Below are 12,053 nucleotides of genomic sequence, written 5' to 3' on the forward strand. Positions count from 1 at the left end.
GGAGAGTAAAATATTCATAACCATGATTCCTCATGAGACTGAACACAAATCCAGGCAGGATCTCCTGCTAGGTAGTCTGAAGTGGGAGACATTTCACCATCCCTTCTAAAATTACATTGATATGGTTATCTCCATTTTCTCCCAGTCATGATCCTTCCATTCCAATCATGGGTCTTCTTATCACTCACTGTCTATTGATCATTCCTTGTATATGCCTGCCTTTATGTTTTTATTTATGCCAGTACCTTTATTTGTAATGCCATCCTTTGGCATCTTCATTGATCCAAATCTGACCATCTTCTGAGACAAGTTCAGGTTGTAGATCACTTGATCCTATCCTGACCCATTATCAATCTTTCCCTCTTGCAGATACTGTAGTGTTCATTGTCTGTACATGTCATTCAGTAATGGTATCATTTCTTTTATGCAGATAACTTTTTTTTATCCCCTGGTTTCCTCTTTGCAAAAAGGTTGCATTCATTTGTGTTCTGTCTTTTATACCTTCTGGTATCCACTATATGCTTAGTTCTTCATCTGATGCACAGCTGGTATTCAATAAATATTTGTTGATTGATGGAAAATACAGTTAGTATTATTTATTTCTAATCTAAACAAACTCATGTTTAAGGGAATGTAATGATTTCTTCTTAAACAAAGCACCATAATGTGAATATGGTTAACGGTGGCCCGAGGGGCTGCAGTTTGGTACTGTATTATTTTTCTGTTTAAAAATTAATAATCTTGTACCATAGCTCCTGCCTTTTAAAATTTATTGGCATTGATTGGGATCCACTCTGGACTATGATGGATAGCTTTGATTTGGGGCTTGGTGCTACAGTAGCAGCGGGGGGTGGAAACAAAGCTCAGGTTTTGTCCATAGGTCAAAAGACTGAGAATATAAATAATACATTAATATTAAAATTTTCATCTTCAGAAAAAAAGACATTAACAAAGGCCATAGGGATCTCAGAAGCTGGTATGCATTCATTTCAACAAGGCATGTTTTGAGGCATAGACCTGTACTGTAAAAATTAAAAATCATTGCTTCTGAATATATGTTCCTACATATGTTTAGTTTACTTAAGCGTATTTATTACACTTACTGAATATAAAATGCAGGGGAATTTGTCAGCTATCTTTTTACCTGCTTTTCTTTGCAGTTCCTTTTACCCTAGCCCTGTACTTTGGATCTTTTACTCCAAGTTCTCAGTGCCCTCTGAGGCCTTCCCCTCCCCCTACCAGTGATGGGGTTTCTTCTCTGGGTTCATACTTCATACCCAGAGCAGCTGCTCTTTCCAACAGTTGCCAGTTTGATCTCTTCCAACGTGCTGCTGCCTCAGCCAACAGCGATATTCACAGACTATATGTGCCACGTCTCCCGGGAGCATTTGTATTTATTTTCTATAATCCAGAGGCTACCTGATGAGCTATTTTTGAATTGTGAAGTAGGATGATGAGAGAATTAGTGGAGATTCCCAGATCTTTCCTTTAGGCCACCATCTAGTATTTATTGGAAATAAAGATATACCTGATCATAAATTAAGGATAAAAGCATTTTTAACATATTTCCACTTGACTAATGATAAGCAAACACAGGATTCATCACTGCATTTATAACATTCAACATTTTTAAAGGACTCTGGTCTAATGCTCTAATAATGTCATTTTCAAACAAGAGTGCCTGAGCTATTGACCCAAGTGACACTAGATTTTCTGTTACATTAACTCACTGCATGCAAATGCATTAAAATTCTCTCAAAATTAAAATTGAATTTAAAAAATTAAAATTCCCCCTGTACCGTGCCTTAAAAAAAAAAAAAACCTCAGTATCTTTCTAACCCTATTAATTGGGAGGATATGAGAATTCCCCATCTTTAGAACCTAGTCTATCTCTTTATGTATCTGAAAATCTGCTAGTAATGTTTTTTAATATATATTTTAAAATATATTTTTTCTGTGACATTGACAGCTCTATGCTGAGCTGCCATGAACAACTGGTTGACTGATTCTATTTCTTCTTCTCTACCCCTATTACTTTTCCATTTATCCCACTTGTTGAGGAAGAAGTAGAAGAGAAATTGTCAGAATAGGTCACATGGCAGAAATATCAGACAAAGGGTATGACATTTAGGAGGAAGCCTCGGTAGGATGCAAATACTATAGAACTTGGGCCTTGAAATATTTATTTCCATGCTTTACAATCTTTAGAGAAGGGCCATAACTTTCCAGTAGGTTTGGCAGAAAATTTCCACCAGGGGATGGAAATCTGTTAGAAACCCTTTCTTGCAGTAGGCTTCTTTGCTTCTGTCATGGTCCCGACACCGCAAAGCTTACAGATCCTTTCTCAGTGGCTCTTTAGCCTCCCTCTATGTGGAGTGAAATAGTCATTGAGTTGGTAAGAACCAGAATAATTTTTGTTAAGATTAGTAATACATACATCTTATCTTTTTTCTGTATTATTTCCCTCTGCATCACTCTATAGCAATCATCAAAAACATGATCTTTTGTTTCTTTCTTTCTTTTTGATTTCAAATTTTTATTTAAATTCTACTTAGTTAACATATATGGTAATATGGTTTCAGGTGTAGAATTGAGTGAGTCATCACTTACATGTAACACCCAGTGCTCATCACAAGTGTCTTCCTTAATACCTGTCACCCGTTTAGCCCATCCCCCACCTACTTCCCTCAGTTTGTTCTCTGTAGTCAAGGGTCTCTTGTGGTTTGCTTACCTCTCTCTCTCTCTTTTTTCCCCTCCCCTGTATACAATAGAATATTAATCAGCCATCAAAAAGAATGGAATTTTGCCATTTGTAACAATGTGGATGGAGCTAGAGTGCATTATGCTCAGTGAAAAAAGTCAGTCAGAGAACGACAAATACCATATGATATTTTCTTAATTTCACAACTAAATATTAAAGCTTTTTGTCCCTGGAAAATACTTTATTTTATTGAAGAACAAAGAATTAAAACTAGTGCCTACCTAATTTTTTGTTTGTTAGAACAATTAATGGCATAATATCATCATGTAAACATGGGTGACAAATAAGTGATAAAAGATAACTACTGAACCATTTCTTTAAAAACATAGAAATCAGCCTCTATTGAGAAAACATTCATCCATAGTTTTCACTGCATTTAGTGTGGCATATATTTCATGTTCTTTTCAAGACTACCAAAAATAAACCTTAATCTTAGGAATATTTTTCAAATACAAAATTGAATATTTATCTTCAATTGTATAGACCTCATGCAAATAATATCTTAGACATTGGATTGTTTTGAAAACAAATAGAAAAAATCCACTTGAACAATAATAAACTCTTTGCAAGATTTAAAAAAATATTTGTGGTACATGATTAAGTTCTATGGAGACTGATCAAAACCTATACAATGGTCATGAGTCAGAACCTTCTCAATTTTCTAGAGTGGTTTTGACTGAAAGCCACTGGAGCAAATTCATTCTAGATTGAGAGAGAAAAAGTGGAAATGGTAGGGGGAGCAGTCTGGATTTGATATAAAATGTTATCATTGATTCATGATAGTCCAGCTTTTTTTTTTTTTTTCTCTTTAAATTTACAATCACTGTATTTTCTCCAGGGCACAAGTATTAAAAGGTTAGTTAAAATACCTGCCACTCAAAGACAATAGCAAATCTCAAGAGTTAAATACCACAAGAAGTGATGAGCAACATTTCTATGCCAAGAGGAATGAGTAGAGTGATCAAGTTGTCCTCTGTGAAATCACTGATTCTTGCACCCCATTGCAACATGCCTTTTAAATTTTTTATTGAAATTGTAATATATGTATTCACAGAAAAACAGTAAAACATAAACTCACAGAAATGGATCAAAAGAAAAGTCAGATTTCTCATTTTGACTGCCATTCTTCCCTCTTTCTGCACTTTTTAAAAAAGATTTCATTTATATATTTGAGAGAGAGAGACAAAGATAGCAACAGAGAGCACAAGTGAGACAAGCACGCACCAAGTGGGGAGGAGAGGGAAGAGCACACTCTCCGCTGAGCAGGGAGCCTGATGTGAGACTCGATCCCAGGACCCTGGGATCATGACCTGAGCTGATGGCAGACACTTAACGGATGCAACTTAAGATTTCTCTATGGATACTAATCACATTCAGTTTTCCCTCCCTTCCCTTCAACTCTAAAGTTGGATGTGCCACTAATTGTGGAACTTGTATAAGTTAAAGATTAAATCATATTTTACTCAATCATAAAATAAGAATGTTTAACCCGTAGCATTAAGTGAAGACTAAACAATCAAATACATCATAAAATTGTTGCAAAGATTAAAGCAACGCACTTGAAGAACATAGTAAATATTAGATATTATTTCATTTTGTTCAGCATTCAGCAAATCCTTTCAATCTAAACATTTTCTGTGTCTTTCCTAAGCTCTTTCTTTTTTGATAATTTCTTCCTAGTCATTTCCATAGCTTTTCATTCTTGGGCCTCCAAATTGATACTGTTCTTTCAGGATCGATTGTCCCATACCTTTTATTTATTTTTTTTTTCAGGCTCTGTGTTTTTTAATTTACCTTGGAATATTTCCTTCATCATTACTAGAACACTTATTATGCTTGTTTGTTTTGTCTGTAGGCAAGTATATTTTTCATTTTTAAGAACCTTTTCTTGTTATTTGATAAGATATAAGATGGGGCTTGTTCTTGTTTAGTTGGATACAACTTAAAATTTCTCTATAGATACTAATCATATTCAGTTTTCCCTCCTTTCCCCTGTGGTCCTTCGTGCTATTCCTTATGTTCCACATATGAGTGAAATCCTATGATAATTGTTTTTTTCTGCTCGATTTATTCCACTTAGCATAATCCCCTCCAGTTCCATCCATGTCGAAGCAAATGGTAGGTATTCATCCTTTCTGATGGCTGAGTAATATTCCATCGTATATATGAACCGTATCTTCTTTATCCATTCATCTGTTAAGGGGCATCTCAGCTCCTTCCACAGTTTGGCTGTCGTGGACGTTGCTGCTATGAACATTGGGGTGTGTGTGCCCCTTCTTTTCAATATGTCTGTATCTCTGGGGTAAATACCTAGTAGTGCTATTGCTGGGTTGTAGGGTAGCTCTATTTTTAACATCTTGAGGAACCTCCATATTGTTTTCCAGAGTGGTTGTACCAGCTTGCATTCCCACCAACAGTGTTAGAGTGTTCCTCTTTCTCCACATCCTCACCAACACTTGTTTCCTGTCTTGTTAATTTTTGCCATTCTAACTGGTGTAAGGTGGTATCTCATTGTGGTTTTGATTTGTATTTTCCTGATGGCTAGTGATGCTGAACATTTTTTCATGTGCCTGTTAGCCATTTGTACATCTTCTTTGGAGAAGTGTCTGTTCATGTCTTCTTCCCATTTCTTGACTGGATTATTTGTGTTTTGGATGTTGAGTTTGAGAAGTTCTTTATAGATCTTGGATACCAGCCCTTTATCTGTAATGTCATTTTAAATATCTTCTCCCATTCTGTCAGTTGCCTCTTAGTTTTGTTGACTGTTTTCTTTACTGTGCAAAAGCTTGTTATCTTGATGAAGTCCCAAAAGTTCATTTTCACTTTTATTTCCCTTGCCTTTAGAGATGTATCTTAAAAAAGGTTGCTGTGGCCAGTGTTGAAGAGGTTACTGCCTATGTTCTCCTCTAGGATTTTGATGGATTCCCGTCTTACATTTAGGACTTTCATCCATTTTGAGTTTATCTTTGTGTATGGTGTAAGATGGTCCAGTTTCATTCCTCTGCATGTGGCTGTCCAATTTTTCCAGCAACATGTATTGAAAAGACTGTCTTTTTTTCCATTGGATATTCTTTCCTGATTTGTTGAAGATTAGTTGACCATGGAGTTGAGGGTCCATTTCTGGGGTCTCTTTTCTGTTCCATTGATCTATGTGTCTGTTTTTGTGCCAATATCATGCTGTCTTGATGATCACAGCTTTGTAATAGACCTTGAAGTCAGGCATTGTGATGCCCCCAGCTTTGGTTTTCTTGTTCAATATTCCCTTGATGATTCGGGATCTTTTCTGGTTCCATACAAATTTTAAGATTGTTTGTTCCAGCTCTGTGAAAAATGTCAATGGTATTTTGATACGGATTGCATTGAAAGTGTAGATTGCTCTAGGCAGCATATACATTTTCACAATGTTTATTCTTCCAATCCATGAGCATGGAATGTTTTTCCATTTCTTTGTGTCTTCCTCAATTTCTTTCATAAGTGTTCTGTAGTTTCTAGAGTATAGATCCTTTACGTCTTTTGTTAGGTTTATTCCTAGGTATCTTATCACAATTTTTAAAATAAACATTCTTTTCTCCTCCTAGAATTAAAATGTATTTACCCTTATGGTTAGCTGTTCCACTTGTTCATCTTGGCTCATTGTCCCATTTGTTTTGGTTTTATTTTTATCAAAGCTGTTCATTGGTTGCCTGTTAATATACATGGATTATGAACTATGTTGATTGATACGGGTAAATGGCTCTGGTTTGCTCTCCATTTGGTGAGTCCTTTCCTCCTACATTCCTTTCCTCTAAATAGGGGATTTACTATGAGCTCCATGTAAGAAGCTACCTCTACTGAGGGACAGGTTTCTCTTTGGAGGTTATAATAGAGGTGTACAGAGAGGCATACTACTACAGGAAAAAAAAATCTATTTTGGAAATGGAGCATTAGCATATTTCCTACTTGAACCCTCTGCCTTTCCTTTTCCTCTTTCATCCTACCACATTCCTGCCTAGAGTTGATTCCAATTCTGCTTTGTTTTTCTCTCATGGTCATCAGCCATACCTAGGGATTTTGCCTTTCCTGGAACTTAATTGATTTTAACCTGGACACCAAACATCCTACTGATACCGCCATATGAAGGTAATGGTGATGGGGCCACCATGACTGTTTTAAGTCTAGTACTGTGTGAAATCTTGATTCAGAATAGAAAGAACCTGTTAGGTTATTTGGTCTTCTTCCTGCTGTCCTCAGAGCAAAACAACAAGCTTGTGGCACAGGTCAGATATAGATAATGTTTTCAATGCTTTATAGTGTTCATCGTTTGACCAATCCAGAGCAAGATGGCATACGATCTTCCTGTCCATTTATTTTCTCCATACCCCATGTTTAAATGACTCTAAACAATTATCTGGTATATGGAACTTTTCCTGAGGACTCTTATTGACCTCTTGAAATAAGGGGTGACTCCACACTGTTTTCTCCTTCTGCAATTACACATTCAGTTCCACAGTGATGATCAGTGGAGTTCAGGAATTTGCCCCTGTAACTTATCATCCTTCCTGCACATGTTGCTTCAGTTTCTAGGACTGGGCTTTTACTTCAAGTTACCTTGACCCTGAAACACATTTGTGTCTGCTTGTCAGCTTCGTGCAGGTAAACCTCTTGAATGAAAGCCACTGCCCATCTAGTTTCCAGCCAACACTTTTCTCTAACCTATTCCCATTGCCATCCCTTGTCAGTATCTTTTGGAGATCCTGGACATTTCTATTGCCACAACCATGTATCAACTTGGATTTGGTGCCTGGAGAGCATGGAAGGAATGTTGTCATTGGATTACCATTCAGATCTCTCATTCAGCCCTCCTTCTCTTTCAGCCACCATTGTGCTGATTCCTAAGCCCTGGTATCTGATATATAAATACTTACATCAGATCCCACTGTTTATCCAGGACTTATTTTTATTGTACAGATATTTTTCTAAAAATATACAAGGTAAGGAACTGAAAAATTTCTCCTGGGTTTGGGTTCAGGAATTCCCAAGAAAGTAACACTCAAGTACTGACCAACAAACTGATTCCTAGAAGAAGAGCTTAATTTTGATCTATACGTTTCTAAAAAGAGAACTATTTTGTAGAGAGCAGATTTGTAGCCAGCCAATCTCATTGCAGAATCAGTTGCTATGAAGAAGTCAAATATAGAATAATATTAGAGCCCAAAGGGACCTTAATAATCACCTAATCCAAATTTCTCATTTTTTAAACTGAGACCATATGTGCTAAGAATCTCACTTAAGGATTCTCAGCTTCTTAGCGACAGAGCCAGTACTAGACACAAGTGTTCTAATTCATAACAGAACATAATTTTGTTTATAAATTTGTATTATGGGTATATAATTAATATTCCTAACAAAAGTTATAAGCATGAAGATAGCTAATATTCTTTGTCCTCTCACTATAGACCACAGCCTGTACTATTACCTCTCCAGTGTCTCATTCAGTCCTTAGGATAATTCCATGAAGTACGTACATATTATCATTCCCATTTCACAGATAAGGACCCTGGCAGTTCATGCATTGCAGTAATTTGAGTAGCAACCCAGATTAAAATCTAAGTAATAGATGGTCATAACTTAGAATGAAAGCCTAGTTTCTGTTATCATAAAGGAGGAAAGGAGGACTAAAAGGCAACAGTTATACAAGTTTGAAATTTATATTCTCATATATGTTTGTCACTACAACTCACTGGGCTGTCATGCCATGAGCCAAAAATGAGGCTGAAAAATGCCTTTGGCGATCATGTCTTTTCCTGGTTTTATCTGAGTTAGATGAAGAGACAGGAGACCTAGCTTACTGCTTAGCATTGCTAAGCCAGGGCATCCAGCTGTTCACATTCTTATTCACATTGCTGTTTATTTTCCCATCTGTGAATTCTCAAGACCTCCTTCCCAGAGTCTCCCAACACTCTTAGGTCAGAAGGTTGACGATGATGAAGATGCGAGACTGGGGATGAACACTGTTATAAACTGGAGTCTGGGAGCTAGTGAATGCCAACCTTCATTCTCAGGGGGCTGTGGAAGAAATGGCTAAATGCAGTCATTGCAAAGAAATCAACAGATTGTCCCGACCACCTCCATTGCCTTCCACGATTAACCTTCTCTTCATTTGGATGCTTTTTATCTGGCTTGACTATGTTTTTCCTTTAAATTGGCAGTCTGTGAGCATTTTGTGGGGAGAAGAGACAGGAGAGGGAATGTGACTTGAAATATGGTTGTGGGTGTTTTTTAACAAGTTCTCTAAAAACCTTAAAAAAGACCTTTTAAAAAAAACTGTGAATTACCTTCTTTTGCTTTAAAAATATAGAATGTTCAGTGTTCCACACTAGTTCATGATATACACCCTTTAGGGTAGAAAAGAATGATCTCATTTTAGGCACCCAACCAAAACAGAATAATTTCTTTCTTTAAAAAGAAACTTCTACTACTAACGTTAAATGTATGAGAATACATGGAACATATACATTAGACACGTTAACACAAGGACAACAATTACTAGCTTTATTTTAAATAAAGCTTTACCTATGTAAATAATTTTAGAGGAAAAGCCATCATAATTTCAAAAATAACATCTTTAATTTTTTCAAATGTAACTTTTCAGCTGTCCTTTACTTTTCTTCTAATACTGGGAAATTGTCATGTTGAAAGTCAATTCCAAAACATCTTCAAGTTGTAAACCGTGAGGACAACAGCAAGAACTTTTAACCGGAGATCAAAGTACAGTGAAGAACCCAAAACAAAGCAAAACCTCTGCTTTGGGTTTGGATTCTAAACTGTCTTTATGGGATTCAGGGGTAGCCTGGGTGGCTCAGTCATTAGGCATCTGCCTTTGGCTCAGGTCATGATCCCAGGGTCCTGGGATTGAGCCCTGCATCAGGCTCCCTGCTCAGCAGGAAGCCTGCTTCTCCCTCTCCCACTCCCCCTGCTTGTGTTCCCTCTCTCGCTGTGTCTCTCTCTGTCAAGTAAAAACAAAACAAAAAAAGATCTTAAAATGTCTTTATGGGATTCTAAACGTGGTAGAGATGACCTGTCAGGGATCTCCATTCATTTATTCAAATCAAGCGATCATACCTCTAGCTGTACCATTTAGACATGTTTAATGCCATCTTGGCTTTCAAATGAAAATGAGGTTCCCATGGCCTGTGTCCACAATATGGTGGGCTCAATTCTAAAAAATAGAAAATATGCTATTGCAAAGTCAACATATGGCTCCTCCATGATAGAGATCTGCCTAAACATTGCAGAGAGCATATGGCAAAATAATTTTGTAGACAAAGTGGTATAGTCAAGAATGAGAAGATGATTTTGGCCTTGCTGCCTTTCCGCTTTTCTATTATAAAAGGAAGTCAAGAAATTATTTGGTCTTAAACATGCACACACTAACTGAAAAATAAAAACAGTTTATCTGTTGAGCTGCAGAGTGACATCCTTATTTCTCTTGGAAATGTCAGAGAGAAATATGAAGCATATATGGCTCCTGATAAAATATGGCATTTTTGAAACTTTCTTCTAGTATATTATATATGAGTATAATGAGTACGGTAAACATTGGGGTAACTTTTTTAACTAAAAAGCTATCTGATTTACTCCAGTAACTGAACTGTGAGCCATGGTTTGGTTCTCCACCAACCATGATTAAATTTAAACTGATTTTGAATCCCCTGGCCATAGCCAATGACCCAAGCTGAGACAATCTAATTCTCTCTCCCAGAAATTGAGAACTGGGATTGAGCAAGAACAATTCTAAGTGTTCCTTCATTTCTAAGTGTTACTGGCACTGAGTATGCAAACTTGGGATGCACGGGGTCGTCTAGATCTCTGTAAGAACAAAGGAGAGAGAGAGACACAGAGAGACTTGTAGTTGTCCTGGTTTTTCATAAGACCCAACCCTAGTTGGCCTTTATACTCAGTCATGTACTACTTTACTGTTAGAGTCCCTTTCTCTTTTTGCTTAAACTAGTCTTTTTTCTGAATGGAGGACTTTTGATGAATACACATAGTGTCATGAGATCCTATAAAAGCATGAATTACAAATACCAAGATGGAGGGGAGAGTAGTGTAAAGTTAGAAGCCTTCATGGACTGTCTTTTCCTTTTTTTTTTTTTTCTTCCTAGCTTATTGTATACTGCTTTCTAATTTCATCTAAAATCCCTTTTCTTCAAACAGTTTCATGGTGGAAAAATAACTCCTTAAGTTTATTTTTGTGCCTTTTTCCAGCCGCACCCAGCACAGTCCTGGCATTCCTAGGAGGACAACTTGTATTTATTATTGATTTTATTTTATTTTTTAATTTTTATCTATTTTAAGTTTTTATTTACTTTCGGTTAGTGAACATACAGTATTACATTAGTTTCAGGTGTGCAATATAACAATTCACCAGTTCCCTACTATTATTGGTTTTAAAAATACTTTTCAAAATAATTTCCCATAATTCCAAGTGAGGCGATTTCCATTCTTCTTTCCTCCATTTCCTCCACTGCTTTATACCCTCCAAATAGGGAGTTGGGGGACTGAAAAAACCACTACATAGAGGGCACATTTCCCATGAAGAAGGAATGCCTGCCCTCATAAGGAATATGTCATTGGAATTTATTGCTGAACAGTTGGCCATTCTGGGGAAAGTCCTTTGCAATTATATGATCTAGTAATCACTGCTGATAAATCATTTTTTAAAAAAAAACAAGAGAAACTGTTTGAAAGTTTGCAGAGCAAATCTCTGAAATATGACAATTGAATGATCTGCAGTTTATTTCGCTAATGAAAAGACTCTTTTAATGTCCAACTTCTTTGTAAAAATGAATGTTTCTACACTTTCTTTTTCTGAAAGAAGGAATTATCCCACAGTTTAAACAGGGAAATTGCCGCACAGGTTCATCTTCTTAGTGGGAGAGAGACCCCACATAAAATTCCGGAAATTTAGTGAGAGCAGCAGAACAAATGGGATGTTATATGAGTGACAATGATCTCAGCTTTCTTTCTAATATGAAAAGACAGCTGGGTTGAGGCACTTGGGCCACCCGCTGCTGGAAGAAAAATGCTTGAATCCTCAATACCTTTGATTTGCTAGTTTGTGGAGGTGAGAATGTGGGGCTCACAGCACGTGCTGGAGAAGTAAGTTAAATTTCATCTGCTCATCTCTTCCCACCTTTCGCCTACAGAAGAGTTCTAATTGAAGTCTCTGCTAAGGAAATGTCAGCCTAATATCTACTTGAAACTTGATCTGGGAGTTTTTGTGGGGTTATTGGGCCTTTATTCATCCCTT

The sequence above is a fragment of the Ursus maritimus genome, unplaced genomic scaffold (genome assembly GCF_017311325.1).
Source record: "Ursus maritimus isolate PB19 unplaced genomic scaffold, ASM1731132v1 scaffold_6, whole genome shotgun sequence".
NCBI lineage: Eukaryota > Metazoa > Chordata > Mammalia > Carnivora > Ursidae > Ursus > Ursus maritimus.